We start from the raw sequence: 17,595 nt of genomic DNA on the forward strand, positions 1-17,595 counted from the left end.
TTTTTTTTAAATTTTTTTTTCTATAACAATATTTTACCTATAAGAGTAACAACTAACTTTATAACAAAAAGACTCTCTTTGTAAAATTACTCCCCATATAACAACTATCTTTTTTTTTTTTTTTTGGTAATATACTAATCGGAAAAGGCTCGAATATGCCATCGAACTATCGGAAATGGCTCATTTATGCCACTCGTCAATAGTTTGGCTCATTTATGCCATCAAACTATCAGAAATGGCTCATTTATGCCACTCATCAATAGTTTGGCTCATTTATGCCATTTCCCGTTACCAAAATGACTCATCCATGCCATTTTTCATTGGCGCCGGTTTTATAATACCATATATGAAACGTGGCCTCCACTATTAGAAGTATGAGCCATAGTGAAGATTTTAGTTCCGGCTAACCCACAAGCTTTTGTTCAAACCTTATATTTGCTTTAAGAAATTTGTGTAATATGTATAAATTAGTAATTTAAAGATTTGAATTCAGAACCCACAAACCTCAAATTCTAGCTCCGCCTATTATTAGAGGTCTATGTCGTTTAAACCAGCCCAATTTTAAATCCTAAATTAATAAAAAATACGACTCATACATCCAACCCACCCACAACCATAATCTAGACATCTAGTTGGAGGTCACGTATCATATCTGGTATTGTAAAACCGACATTAATGAAAAATGGCATGGATTAGTCATTTTGATAACAGGTGATGGCATAAACGAGCCAAACTATTGATGATTGGCATAAATGAGTCATTTCCGATAGTTCGATAGCATAAATGAGCCAAACTATTGATGAGTTGGCATAAATGAGCCATTTTTTATAGTTCGATCGCATATTTGAGCCTTTTCCGTATAATAATTAACCATCTTAATAAAAATAGAGTATCTATGATCATCAATAGCTATTTATAAAAGTCAAAATTGTATTAACTTTCTTTAATGTTTAGCTAGTGAATTATGCATATATTTGAGATTTAAAATTTACATAATTTTGTTATTTTATATAACATTAAAAAAATAAAAAAATAGATTTTATGCATTTTTTTTTTTGCCTATAACAATCAATAATTATTTAAATGACAAATGTTGTATAACAGTCATTTTTTATAATAGTCAACAATTTTTGGATCCAACGATATTTTTATAGAGAGGTTTCACTGTAGTAGGAAAACAAATACTCTACCCACTGTATGCGTCACCCTGCAATTACTATATCACAGGGGCGGAGCTACAACCAAGTAAGGGTGGTCAAGTGAACACCCTTCGCCGCAAAATTAGACCGTATATATAGGTGAAATATTCTGGATTTTTGGGGTATACCGATAAATGCACACCGTTTGTCACAATCGAGAGTGACAGTCCTGCGATGCAGGGTGTGCGTTTGAGACTACGCAAGTCCGTGGTTCGATCCGTTCTTAGCACTTTTTTAGCCTTTTGTAGTCATTTTTAAGAAAAAACCGAAATAAAACAAACAAAACTTAACAACGTGACACAAGGATTAGTAGTAGGATTCTATAACTAGAACATATTTATTCTCTTCTTTTATTAGACCATACCAATTCTTTTTTAATTTTGAACGAATTAACATATTGTTTTTCTATCTTTTTATATTTAATTCGATCTATAAAATTTAGAAACGCATCATCTAAAGTATTGCACATCAAGTAAAAATGTCCATCTTATTTTCTTCTTCTCGTTCTACTTTTTCGAATAAAGCAACAAAAAAAGAAAAATACTTAGAGGCATGCTTTTTTTCATTTCAACTACTATTTCTTTGTCTTTTTTTCATATTACCTATAGATTGTTTTGGCCTACGACCTTTTTTTTTTTTTACTCTACCAATAGCAGTAGGTACTACTTTTTTTTTATTTTTTATGTTGCATGATTATTCTTATTTTTAATTTTTAGTTTTGGTGTGTGTTATTCTTTATATAATTCAACTAGTTGCTAAAATTGTTTTTGTTGACTTTTCTATGTTAGTTTTGGATTTATACAATTGATAGTTTCATAATTCTAAGTTTTCATATTAATTTAGTTAAATGATATGTAATTTGATTTTAAATTTTGGGTGCACCCACTAATCAATAAAAAAAATGTTTTGTGCACCCACTCAACTGTAAAAAAATATATTCACTCCTTTAAAATTTGAACATCCTTGGCTAAATTCCTGGCTCCGCAATTGCTATATCATTTCATCTTGCTCGGCAAATAAAACGCAATCAATAAAATGATTTTCTAGAGCGAAATTTTCCCAGCTAAAACATTGCTTCGAATTTTCCATACCAAAATCACCCAAAATTTTGAAAAGAAAAGCAAGATCGTAGGCCGTACCACAAAACCAGCGACCAGTAGAGGGGAATGAGGCCATTTTTAATACGTAAAGTGTGTTTTTGAGTCATTTATAATACGTTAAGAACATTTTTTATCCAATAGGTGGAATGAGCGAAATTTTGACCTAATAGATGAAAGGAAGACATTTTCGAGCCATTTTTAATACGTTAAGAGCATTTTGACCCCTTTTCTTTAAAAAGTGGTCAGTTTGGTCCTAAAACTTTTGCTGTCAAAATAAAGCGAAGCCCTCGGCATCTTCCTCCATACACAACCTAGCTACTTCCCGCAATCGAAGACATTCTAGGCTTTCTTACATTCATTGAATATATTCAACATAAAATCGCAATTTTCTTCAAGCCCTGCTCCTGCATCGAAATTGTTTTCATGGCTCTTTCAAATTGGGTTTAGAAATTTTGATGTGGATTCTGAAATTTGATTGAACGATACAAGAAGCTACCTTTGTTTTGTAGTTTGATAGCTCATGTGCAGTGTACATGCCGAGGGCCTCCAATTATTTTGACAACAAAAAATAACGATTATCTTTACTTATATGGCTTAGGATTAAACTGATCATTTTTTAAACATATTCAAGACCATTTGCACCGTATTTATACATTAAGGACCAAATGGGACCAAAGCTCATATATTACGAACCATTTTGATTATTTTCTCCCTGAAAAAACAACTTCACGAAAATTTTACTCGTAAAAGGGTAGACAAGATTTTCTAGATTTAAATATATAAGATTTTCTAGATTTAAATATATAAAGATATATTCCCCTCACCATAGTTAAATACCTTGATAGTTAATTAAATCCAAAGTATTGACTTTAAGGTATGGACTTTATGTGCGTAGAAACTTAATTAACTTCTCACTTATAATTGATGATTTCATAACTGAAGAGTTACGCCTTTCATGAGAGGTTACCTTTGAAGAGTTGTTTGTATTACATATATTGATGGTGATTCGTAAGACAAATATGATAATTTTTCTCTACCCCATCTTAGAGAAGATTTGGAAAGATAATTATATCAAGTTTAAGAAAGATGTTATTACTATAAGAATTGAGTTTTAAAAGAGCATTATCTACCGTTCAGTTATCAATGGATCGAGGTAAGTGTTCATCACTCTCTATTTATTTACTTGGTCTTGCGTGGACTAAATCTAGTTATTTCAACATCCTATTTTGAAAATCTAAAAATTGAATATGAAATACAAATGAAGAATTTTTATATATAATTTGTAGTGTATAATTAAACATCCTCATGTTGGGAAAACGATGATTAATTAGCTTTTTAAATAAACAATCTGCAGTACATAAATAATATCCTCATGTTAGGAAAATGATGATTAATCACATTGCTTATTAAACCAATTCCCTTTCCATTCCTTGCATCTCATGCATGCATGTGTTTTCGAGAACATACATTGCACGATCTCGCATAGGATTGGTTTCTTTTTCAACTGACATTTGCATATTATTAAATTGTAAATGTAATAGTATATCATTAAATCAGAACCATAAACTAAAGCTAAACTATCATAAGGGACTAGATAGACTAGCTAACTAACATATAAGCATAGATTAAAACATAAACACCAACACAAAGTCACAAACTAATCATACATAAATAAACAGAAAACACACAAAAATGCTAAAAATAAATGAAAGGAGAGGGGTTTACCTCTTCTTTGTGCAGCCTTTGTCGAAAATGGATTTGGGAAGCCTAATTCCTCCACCTCCGATGCTCAGCCACAAAAGAAAATAAATTTTTAGACTAAATTCCCAATTACTTAAAGGCTTCAGTTGAAAGCTAAAACCCTGGCTAAACTGGGCACTATTGCTCTATTCGAAGAAAGACTTGTGTAACTTTTTCTAATTTTTGAGACTTGTAAGGTGTGTGTGAATGTGAAGGGTAGGGTTCTGTGTATATAGAACCCCAAAATCCTTAAAGTTTTTTTTCAAATTCGATGTGGGACAATCAGTTTTCAACGAATTCTCTTTAATCTGTTTGAATCACTATCAACCAATGACAAACGAGTATTCAAAATCGAAGCGAGTACAAATCCCTTAACCTTGATTTGTAGAAAAAGTAAAAGAAGAGGAGAATTATACCTCGTTTGGCCAAAGCATGGTGGAGAAAGGGAAAAGCATTAATTGCTTTGCCCAAATCGGTTGAGCAACCCTGGCATAAACAGTTGTACACTGCGAATTTATCATTTTTGGCTTGATGATGCGATGAGAGAGAAGAGAGCAACGCGGCGCTAGGGTTTCACCACAAGAAACCCTTGTCTTCTGAAATGAAGACTGTAAGGGTCGTTTGGTCGCATATCTCATAGACATTGGGGACTTGGTCCAGGTCTTGGTCTGATTCGAATAGGCCCGGTTTGTTTAAAAGTAAAAGAAAAAGGAAAGGCCCAAACATGCATGTATATATGTGTATGTGTGTGTCTATATATATATATATATATATATATATATATATATATATGCGTATGTGTGTGTGTGTGTGTGTGTGTGTGTGTGTGTGTATATATATATATATATATAAGGGTAATTTTGTCCAAATGTTCTATCAATTAATTTAACAAATAGCCAATTTAAAAGTATGTAACTAATAAATCATTTCAATTATAGCCATGTTTAAAGTATAGAAGCTAATTAGCCTTTTCAAATATAACCATGCAGAAAGATAATTGGCCCTAATTAAAACATAACAAACAATTGTCTATTTCGATATATATACATACATACATAAACATAGATTTATATAACATATATTTTTACAACAAACAGATTAATAATGTACATAACTGGGAGAGTAATACAGAAACATAGTTATAAAAACTTACATGACTTAAAGATGGAGAGAGACGGAGAGAGGTTTCCCTTGTGGAGAAACCCAAGAAACTACTTCTGAAACTTGGAAGATTATTGAAAACTAGTACTATTATACAAAGAGGTTTATATCACAAAGGTTTTGATTGGGAAAAGGAGTTTAGGCATTTGATGAAGGGAATATGGATTGCTTTGGACTTTGGGTGCTTGTATGGGTTGTTGATCATGTCCTCCGTCTTCATAAATGGTCTCTATTTATAGGAGCTTCTGGACTTCAACTTCGGATTTCAAAAAGTTAAAGAATCTTTTTAACAATCCTACTCGGTACTTGCTCACTCCTGAATGTCTTCTTATCTTGTAGTTATATCTCTAAGTTTCTGTCTATCTCCCTTTTTCTTTTCTTTTTTAATTTGGACTCTATCCAGTCATGAATCTTATTACACTGTTCATCTCTTTCTCTCAACCACTGTTCTTAATAATCCTCTTCTTTAACCACACCCTGGACATACCCAACATTTCGTCCTTTATGATGTTTGGACATTTTAGTGGCCTCTCAAAACCTAGGAATTTACAGGTTAATCCATCAAGTTTATTAAGAAATTAAAAGACTAACCATATACTAAGAGTAATAGATCCATAATAACTAGAAATTATTTAAACATAGATTTATATAACATAGATTTGTACAACAAATAGATTAATAATGTACATAATCGATAGTAATACAGAAACATAGTTATAAAAACTTACATGACTTAAAGACGGAGAGAGGTTTCCCTTTCGGGGAACCCCAAAAAACTACTTCTGAAACTTGGAAGATTATTGAAAACTAATACTATTATACAAAGAGAGATTTATATCACAAAGGTTTTGATTGGGAAAAGGAGTTTAGGCATTTGATGAAGGGAATATGGATTGCTTTGGACTTCGGGTGCTTGTATGGGTTGTCTTACAGATTCTGAATTAATTAAGTTTATTGTTGTAACACTACTTCCTATGATAATTGTTCTCTCTCTCTCTCTCTCTCTCTCTCTCTTTATATATATATATATATATATACATATATACACCAAGGTGCTATCAATTAATTTAATAAGTAGCCAATTTAAAGTATGGAACTTATTAATCATTTCAATTATATCCATGTTTAAAGTATAGAAGCTAATTAACCTTTTCAAATATGACCATGCAGAAAAGATAATTGGTTTTTCAATTATAACCCTAATTAAAGCATAGCAAACAATTGTCTATTTCGATCATGGTCATTACTAACTTGTGACATAATTAGCAATTTCAATTCTAATCAATTTTGAAGGTAATTGCAATTATGGCCAAATAAATTATAATATTGAGACGTAATTGATTATCTATTTAATTAATCAAATTACTTCATTAAACGGAGTACAATATTTATCAATTTGGTATTAATAGCTTTAAAACAATTAGTTGAGCAATTGTTCTCACTATTTGTGAATTAAAATTCTGAAGAATATGTTTCAAAATTATAGAAAATATACAGCATACATAGGATGATATTAAATAATATATTTGATGATATTTTGCCAAGGGAAATGGAAAAATATCACTGAAATAATTTTGTAAAATCATTTTTGACTTGTAAAAATGTGTATTTCATTCTGTTTGTGACTCAAGAACTTTGAATAACTAAAGAAAATAAATGCAGGGCAAAAATTAGGTGTCAACAATTGGATCATTCAATCCACCTAAATTCTAAAGCTCAATAGAAGTTTATCTTTTAGTTTAAGTGTTTTGGTAAATTTTTGCACGCCTAAGAATTTAGTTCTATCCAGTCAAGATTCATTTCATCAGTTATTATTAGGGAACTTGAAAAAGGAAAAGGAGTTGTGAACCGAATCAAATAGGCTACAAATTGATGCTTACGTTCAATGACAAAAGGGATCCTAATTATAACAAATCACTTTAGCCTCAAAAGTGATCTATGTTTCTACTTTCTAGCAATAGCTGTCGAACTACTGCAATATTAGATCTTCACATATCAAAGGTGATCCGAATTTAGATTATTTGGTTTGAAATAAGTATGATCTTATCATATGCATGTATATTCATACTCAAAATTAATAAATTCAGGTGAATCCACAAAATCCGCCTTAGAATCTTAGATCTGCTTCTGCTTAAAACATTACTTAGTTTATGCTAAATAGTAACAGACAATAAGTGCAAAGAAACTTATTTAGCCCTTTGATAACAAATAAGAGATGTAATTATGTAATTAAGGATCCTGAAAAACGAGAAGTTTCGATGAAGACTTTGATAAAAAGTATGGATACTGAAAGTTTTGAAGTGAAATCATGTAATTGAAATGATCAGAAGTTGTAGGAAATGGAATAATAAATTGGAATCTATATGCCAACCCATACTTCAACCATGATTGGGGTCTCTAATCCATGAAATTGGTGTGGCTACTTAGCTTATAATTGCAACTTTATAGCATTGTCTCAAAAACAAAATTGACAATAAGGGAAGGAGGTCATTTTTTATGCAATAGATGGAAGGAGGGCATTTTGAGCCATTTTTAATACGTCAAGGGTATTTCTGAGTCATTTCTAATATGTGGAAAGTATTTTTTATCCAATAGGTGGAAGGAGGGGCAATTTTGACCCAATAGGTGGGATGAGAGCATTTTTTAGCCATTTCTAATACGTTAATGACATTTTTATCCTTTTCTATTTAATATATATATATATATATATATATATATATATATATATATATATATATATATATATATATATATATATATTCACACACCTAATTTTGGCCCTCCAATAATTTTATTTAACTATTCGGAGTTTCTTGGATCTCAAAAGGAGTAAATATGCATTTTATAAACCAAAATGATTTTCTTCTTTCGATAAATTTTGTCATTTCATTTGGCAAAATAATTTCAACCATATATTGTGAATCATTTAAAAGTATTTTGCATATTTTACCATTAATAGTAAAGTGTTTGTCAAAACTAATTCAAAATAGTTCAAGACAATTATTCAATTAATTGTTTAAACGGAAAAGGGCCTAAAATACCCTCAAACTATTAGAATTGGTACAAAAATACCCTCCATCCACCTTTGAGCCCCCGAATACCCCTGACGTCCACCTATGGGGTCTAATATACCCCTGCTATCTACCTATGGGGTCTAATATACCCTTATTTTTAACAACCCCATCTCATTTATGACATGTCAGCACTTAATTGGTTACCCCATATAATTAACTAATGTAATTAATTTTAAACTATGTTGACCGGATCCCAACCCACCTACCCGACAAACTCGACCAGCCCCAAATTAAATAAGGCTAAAAGCGAAGCAATTTTATCAAATTATCACTCATTTCTACTGGAAACAATAAAAATTGTGGTACGCTAATGCTTAATTCAAGCACTAATACCAGGCTGCATAATAATTGATCCACTGTTCGCTCAGTTATTCTCATCCAGCTAATAACCTTCATATAACCTTCTAAAAGGAAGAGTAATTTAACAAAACCCAAAAGAAAAGGAAAAAATAGTTAAAATTAGCAAAAAAAATAAAACCACTATGCAGTGAGTGATGGGTAACCATTTCCTTTCACACTTACCAGGAAATACTTATGGTATACTTGGGCAGGTCGATTTGTCAAGTAGGTGGGTTGGGATCCGGTAAACATAGTTTAAAATTAATTAGATTAGTTAAATATAAGGAGTAACCAATTAAATGTTATCATGCCACGTCATAAATGAGATGAGACTAATATAAATAAAGGTATATTAGACCCCATAGGTGGACGACAGGGGTATATTTGACCTCATAGGTGGACGTCAGGAGTATTTGGGGGCTCAAAGGTGGATGGGGGGTATTTTTGTACCAATACTAACAATTCGAGGGTATTTTAGGCCCTTTTCCGTTGTTTAAATTGTTAAATGACTAATTGACAAATATTTTACTCCGTTTATTCGAGAAAATTGATTAATTGAATAAAATAATCAATTACAACTTTACAACTTGCATAACTAAATTGAATTTATTTTCAAAATTAACTACAATTAGTTAATTGTGGCTACAATTGGGATAGTCAATTAATTGCTATGTGTTAATTGTGGCTATATTTGAAATAGCCAATTGCATGATTAAAGGTATCTTAGGGTTATAATCGCAATAATTAGTCACTTTATGCATATAGTTGTGTATGTAAAAGGGTCTAATTGGTTAATTAGTTCTAATTTGATCATAATTGAAATGTTATTAAGGATCTGATAAGTTGGTATTTTACCAACCTATCTCTTTTTTAATCTTATATTTTTGCTATGTTTGATTGATAAAGTAGTGCATTTAATGTCGTTTACTTCTATTTTATAGGTTTATGTAATTTAGAAGTGATCGGGAGAGAAAACAAGTGAAAACAAGTCAAAAGAGGCCAAATTGAAGAAAACGGAAAAAGTGGCTAAAAATGCAAAAAGGGGTCAGATTTGCAAAACTGAAAGTTAGGGGCTTATTTTGTCATATTTTGACTTTGGAAAATTGGGGAATTATAAGAGGAAAACTTAGGGGAAAACTTCCCACATCTTTGGCCATTCAAACAAGTCTTGGAGAGCTAGGGTTCTTACACCCACACTAGAGGATTAAAGATTTGAAGACTTTGATGAGAAATTTCTTAATCTTTTACTCATTTCTTCAGTTCCTTGCTATTTATTGACTATTTAAGTGTGTAGTATTTCATTCCAATGCTTGAAACTTGTTTATGGAAATATATGTTAAAGTCTTGGATTGAAACTCTTGTTATGCTTATGTATTGTATGATGTTTATCTCTAATTATGTGGGTCATTGTGTCTTTAATTAATCTTGTTCTTTAATGTTTCTTAAGAGATTATCTAACCCTAGGACTCGCCCATTTACTTGGATTTGAACCCGGAAAAGAAAATTTGAGGTTGGGAAAAGTTAATTAACAAGAATTTGGGGCTTTAAACTCCATCTAATAACTTGATCTAGGAATAGTAAAGTTAACTTGAGATTCAATTGGTAGTGCTTAATATCACACCCTGAAGCTTGGAAAAATTTAGAGTGAAATTCATTGATTTGATTGGAAGACTTTCAGTGAGATTTAAGAAATCATTATCTATTAACATAAACTCGCTCTTAGTTATAAAATTATAAAATACATTGGATCGTTACTTGAGCGTAATTTCCCTTGTATCCATGCTTGTGGCCATTGATCATTTTTCCCGCTTTTTAGTTAGTTTTATCTTTGTTAGTTGTTAAACCAAAAATCAAATATTAAAAAGTGTTTGGATTAGTGTAGAAAGTGAAAATTCCTAACTTGCTTGATCTCCTAGTATATTGTTCCCTATGGAGTTCGACCCCAACTCATAATTAGGTAAATTATATTGCAACGACCGTGTACACTTTCTTTTTGAGGGTGGATTTGGACATTTATCAGGGTCAAGCTTTTAAATTTTGTTTATTCGTTAAATTAGCATATTTCACCCCTCCGTATATACACATGTATACACGCATATACACGATCTATGTATACATAATGGCCAGACCTGACCCAAATCACAAACGACCCCTTAAGATCACAAAAACAAAGGCCAAACGACCCTTTCAGGTCTCATTTGTTTGAGACAAGGGTTTCCCTTGAGAAACCCTAGCAGTCGCAAGGCCCCTCTCTCTCTCTCTCGTCGTCAACAATGGACGAGAATGGCAAAAAGGCAGAGCCTTTGGAAGGCACTAAGATATACTCACAAACAAACTCGAATTACTTAGGGTTTTAGCCTTTGGCAGAGACCTTTAACTCTTTGAGTTTTAGTAAACCCTAAACCCTAAACCCAAAAAAAAAATTGTTTTATTCTCTTGTTTGCGGTTAAGCATTGGTGTTTTGGAGCAAAAGGATCTGCCAACTGCATTCTCGACCAAGGTTGCACACAAGTAAACCTTCTTCCTTTACTTTTTTTTTTTTTTTTTACGTTCTTAATGTTCTTCATGTCTGTTTAATTTATGCTTATGTGATAGTGAAGTATTAGTGTTAGTGTTAGCTTAATGTTTAGTTTAAATTCTTTTGATATTGATTAGTCATTAAGCATGTTAAGTTTTGATAGTGTATGTATGTTTAGTGTTAATTAGACGTGGTCCAGTCAACTATTTGCAAGCATGTCATCTTATCTTATTAGTTATTAGATTAGCATGATGATTATGTATTAGATGCCTGTTTTGGTTAACTTAATATGGTGTCATGTGTAACTATGTTAATTTCTGGCAGATTAGTCTATTAATAGGTTTTTTTCATATATTTGTTTGATATGGTTCTCTGCTTAATCTAAAATTTAATTAATTTATGAGTTTCAAGTTAAATCTGACTAGCATTAGTTGTTATGTAGCTTAGTTTAGAAATCATACATGCTAGGTTGTTATCTTGTTTGTATGTATCAGTGCGGTTCAGCCTGGTTTAGTTACTGCTTCAACCTAACATGAGCTAAAATAAGTTTACCTAATCATTAGCATGACTGTAAGTTCTGTTTAAAGAGAAAATTGTCCAATTATGTGTTCATTAGAAGTTGTTTAATCCATAGCCTATTTGAACATGATCCATGCTTAGTTCTGGTCAGTGATATAAACCTATGTTCAACTCATATTTGTGCTTTAGCCTGTTGATTTAGATAAGATATTTACTTGGATGCTTTGACTGTCATTAATGTATATGTATTTATGAGAAGGTTCATTTGTTAGTGGTTTGTATATGTCCCTGTGTTAGTTTTAGCCTCTGTTGCAACACTGATTTGGTTGTGTTACTTGTTGTGAACAGTTATAGGTCATATTCTTATCTAATATTGATAAATGAGTTTAGACATTGACATATTTGTATCTGTTTGTTTAATGTAGTCTCATGATCTGAATGGTAATCCTGTTTGGGTTTCAACCTGAATTCTGTACATGTCCATATGCTGTTTGGCCTTAGTCCTTGCATTAACCTTTCATGATGTGTGGTCTCTCATGTTCATTTCATTGCCTTTGTATCAAATTTGTCCCCTGCATGTGAGCGTATGAGCCATTAAGCCCAGACTGAATAAAATCATGTTTTAATCAAAAGTATTCATTAAAAATGGAAGAAAAGGTCTGTTTAAGTACGGGTCTAGAGGTTGTCACTTGGGAATGACAAGGCAAGGATGATAAAGGAAGGACTTGAGTATATTTTTGTATATTTTTGATATAGGTGCATATACATGATGTTGGAATTGGTTGAATTAGATGCCTCTCTTTTATACAAGACTTGTCCTCTTTTTCTTTATTTCTTTCTTCATTGAAAACCTGCAGTGATGACGGATATACAATAGATATACCAGGTATACACACCTCTTATATACCCTAGTATATATTGAGTTGTAAATCATGTATATCGTGGGTATATCTCATTTGTGTGCCTGAGGAAGGAAAGTGTAATTACTCAAATGGGCTGAATGTATGAATATCACCTTTAGCCATAACGATTGGGGCTGTTCTCTATCTACCTAAAATTAATTAATCTGTTTGTGTACATGGATTGAATACGATATATATATATACATATGTTTGTTTATGTGATTTTGTCTCTTTAAGTACTTGTTTGTTTATTTAATAAGTTTAGGTGCTCTCTAACCGTATCTCTCCTTTTCCCCTCTTTCTTTGCATGAAATTATCATCGTGGGTCACTTGGGCCGATTATCCGCTTCTGTTGGGCCAAAGGCCCAACTTCTTTTTTTGATCGAGTCCGAGGAGATGAAGGCCCAACCATCGGTGAAAATGGCAACTGATAGATTTAGGTGGGCCCAACAGCCTAACCCTCTTCTTTCATTTTACATTTATGTTTAATTATAATATTGTATATGTAAACAAACGATTGTAATTGTTGAAACCCAATGGTTAGGATTTAGGAATTCTTTTTAAACTTGGCTTGATAAAAGATAAATGATGCATGTAATCAGTAAATGGATTTTTGGCAAAGTGATATATATATATATATATGCGGATGAAAAAGAATGGAAAAAATTGTTTGCGAGCTTATTTTTAGGAAAAATTGGAAATTGATTTTTGATATAAAGAGGATAAAATTGATTTTCCATAACAGAAAAAATGGATTTCAAAACTTTGAGAACTTAAGGTTTTTTTGTTGCAAGACCTTTTTGGGTCCAAAGCCCAAACCTTAAGTCGAAAAAATAAGAGAAGATACACAACTGTAGTTTAAGGTAGAGGTTTAAAAATAGGATATGGCTGACCTTAAAATTGGACTGAGATAAATGAATTACAAAACTTTTTTTTATACTTATTAAACTATGATATATTTACGAAGGAAATATACTCAAATCATTTTTTCTCAAATTTTATAAAGACTAAAATGACATGACATTGGACCAAATTAGTGGAACTCTACTTAAGAGAAATATTAAGCGTGTTTTGGTCTGGAAATGCAATGAGTTCAACACTTATACATATTTTCAAAGGAAACCCAACTCTTTTTCCCTAAAAGATTTTTGCCAAAAAATGAGTTATGATAGGCTATGACAATTTTACAAGAAAGAAAACTCTTTTTGCAAATAATCAGAGGTAGTCACACATTGAAGCTTCTACGTCAACCGCATTCTACGGATTCTTAATACTAGGGTGCTTAAAACCTTCCCTAGAGGATCACCAGAATCCTTACCTCTAACTCTGGTTTAAAAGAATTTTTCTCTTGTTTGATAACCCCTTTTCCACTTGGTTTTCCTAATTTCTTTAATAAATTAGGTGGCGAGTCTAAAAATACAAAAATCCGAATAGAGCTCACAACCTCTTAAAAGCTTTTATGTACCGCGTAAAAGTGAACTGTAACATATATATTAATCATTTTGGTTCTAAGCCATATAAGTAAAATAAATAGCTATTCTTACTATTAAAATAAATCGAAGCCCTCAGCATCTTCCTCTATACACAATCTACTTTCTGCAAGCGAAGACATTCTAGACTTTCTTACATAATCCAATGGATATATTTATTATTTAGTATAAAATTACAATTTTCTTCAAGCACTGCTCCTATATCGGAAAAAATTTCAAGACTCTTTCAAGTTGGGGTTAGGAATAGTTTGATTGCTCACATGTAATGTACATGCCGAAGGCCTCCATTTATTTTGAGAACGGAAACAAAACAATCATCTCTACTTATATGGCTTAGAACCAAACTAATACTTTTTTAGAATACGTTCAAGATCATATACACCATGTTTATACACTAAGGACCAAATGGAATAAGAAACATTTTGATCATCCCCCCCCCCCCCCTCTCCCCCCCCCTTCCCAAAAAAAAAACAACTTAATGAAAAAATTTATGCTAAAAGGGTAGACAAGATTTTCTATATTTAAATATGTAAAGATTCCCGAACCATAGTTAATACCTTGATTTAGGTAATCAAATCAAAAGTATTGAGTTTAAGGTATGAATTTTATGTTCATAGAAATTTAATTAACTTTTCAGCTAATTGATGGTTCCATAACTGAAGAATTACGCTTCTCCTAAAATGTTACATTTGAAGAGTTGTTTGTTTTACATATATTGATTGTGATACCTAAGATAAATACGATAATTTTTCTATACCCCACTTCGAGAAGATTTGAAAAGATCATTATATCAAGTTAAATGACGTTTCAACCAAGAATTGACTTTTAGGAGGTATTCTCTACTTGTCTATTCTATATCAAAGTGTTCATCATTGTCTATTCATTTACTTGATCTTGTGTGGATTAAATCTAAATGTTTCAACATCCTATTTTGAAAATCTAAAAATTATTTTGAAAGATTAATGAAGCATTTATATAAAAACTTTGCAGTATATAACTAAACATCCTCATGTTGCGAAAATGATGACTAATTAGCTTTTTAAATAAAGAATTTGCAGCATATAAACATCCTCATGTTGGGAAAATGATAATTACTCACCTTGCTTAGTAAACCAATTTCCTTTTCATACCTTGTATCTCAAGCATGCATGTGTTTTCCAGAACATACTTACCACGATCTCGAATCGGATTTGTTACTTTTTCAACTAACATTTAATTTGCATATTATTAAATTGTAAATGTAATAGTATATGACATTAAATCAGAGCCATAAAGTTCAACTGTTTGACCTTTGAAGAAGCAGTAATCAAAACAAGTGTGCCTGTACTCCCCCCCCCCCTCGAAACCCCCCCCCCCCCCCGGTTCCCCGCAACAAACCCAAAATAAAAATAAAAAAATGACAAGTTCAAAGTTGAGGTGCCAAAAATTTGAATTATTTTGGGTTATATGTTTCTGAAAGTAGAGATATAATCTAATTCTTCCCCCTACTTTACAACTTGTATTTTTAAACACCGACTATTGCAGAATATTCAAAATAATATAATGGAGTGAAATTGTGCAAGCGAAATACTTTAATCGATTTTCTTGTTTTATTATATAAATAAAATATGACTAATAATATATTATAATACATACATAACACCACCCACCGCCACCCCTTTTTGCTTACATACGTACGTATTATGGTATCTAAATTTTTAATATTTCATTGACGTAAATAATATTGGTATAATCAAGTCAAGTATCAAATAATTATGAATTAATTTTGTTGATAAACTCTAATCAGTAACTAATACAAATGATGCTAATCTATATCAAATTACAGTATGGTAAATTATAGTATATTTCTTTTTTATACTATTAATATATCTAAGTTAAATCTTTCTTAAAAAGTAGAATAAAAGGACCCACAGGAAGCAAGTATTTAGATCTAGCTCTTCAATACCAGGTTAGTGTGGATAATTGAAACGTCTCAGACTTGGCAATCTTCCTAAACCGCAATAAATATTTTAAAACTTTTTGGTCAAATAAATTGATTGTTGTTTTCCTATATTTATCAATTATTCAATCGTAGGTCAGGACCACTGACGTCGTCATACTATTACTAAAATAAGTAGAAAAATATTAATTGGTCACTCGCTTTCATGCTTTCAAACATTTATTCACCCTAATTTTATTATTTTAGTTATTAATTTTACTTATTATAAATATTTTAATTATTTTTTAAGTAATTTGATAATGCAATTTCTTTTCCATGCACCAAAGTTAAAACCACTAATATGTCACTGAATATAGCCTTAGTAATTTCTCTCTTTCTTTTTGTTGCCTTGGTCTTTGAAAGACAATTCAATTTTTTTCCCTCAACATTAAGGGCCTGGAAAGCCAACCAGGTAATTGGAATTGGTGTAATTGAGTGTAATTATACAGTTTAGTCCATTTGTTTGATCAAGTAATTACTTGGTTAAGTGAGAATTAAGTGTACTTGAGAGAGTGTAATTACATTGTCCAATTCTGAAGGGGGGGTTAAGAATTGGGTATAATTACACCCCGTAATTACAGGATTACTTTTTTAGTCTATTTCTTTTTTGTTTTATTTTAATTTATTTTAATTTCTAATTTAACTTCTTTTTTATTTTAAAATTTTAACTTTTTAATTATTTTTATTTTTAAAATATTTATTATATATTTTTATATTATTTATCTTTCATTTCCTTTTTACTCATTCCCAAGTCTCAACCTTTACTTCTTGTGATTCCATTTAATTGTTCATATTTTTTTATTTTTTGAATTTTTATTTTATTTTATTCATTTATCATAACTATGTTATTATTCTAATTTTCGAAACTACACCTCTTATTATTAGAAAGAATGAGTCATTACCAAATTTGACATATAATGAGTGATGTTATTAAAGTAGAATTTCGTTGTCAATGAGGTTATAAACTTATATTTTCCCTTTCTTTTAAATTATATTTACTTAAGTTATATTGGAATTTACTTATGTAATGTTGGCATTTGACATAAGAGTATTATGTTAAACTTTTTTTCTTCGAATTTTAAATTTAGGTTATATTTTCGATTTTAATTTATTTCCTTTAGTAATATTGACTTATTATTTCACATTGCTTGTTGTTTATTTTTTAGTTACAGTTGATATTTTTTTTTTTTGTCAAACATTTGAATAATGTTATGGCATTATATTATATTTATAAATATTAGTTTTTTTTTAATCAAACATCCAATCCATGACGTTCTCACAAAAAAGTTTGCTTTTAATTTTTATAATTAATCAAATTAAAATATTATTAATTTTAAAAAAATATATCAATTATTTTTTACAATTTTAGTTACAAATATATGATTATTAATTAATATATTTCTAAGAAATAATATCTTGTTACATACATAATCCAATATCATTTATAAAGGCATATATTTTTTAAAAATTAATTTTTAATTTCTGATAATTTAATTTAATTTTTGAATTAAAATAATTGTGTCATTACACTTGTGCAATCAAACAGTCCGCTTATAATTACACTGTAATTATGTG

Source organism: Lycium ferocissimum, chromosome 12, assembly GCF_029784015.1.
Source record: "Lycium ferocissimum isolate CSIRO_LF1 chromosome 12, AGI_CSIRO_Lferr_CH_V1, whole genome shotgun sequence".
Classification (NCBI taxonomy): domain Eukaryota; kingdom Viridiplantae; phylum Streptophyta; class Magnoliopsida; order Solanales; family Solanaceae; genus Lycium; species Lycium ferocissimum.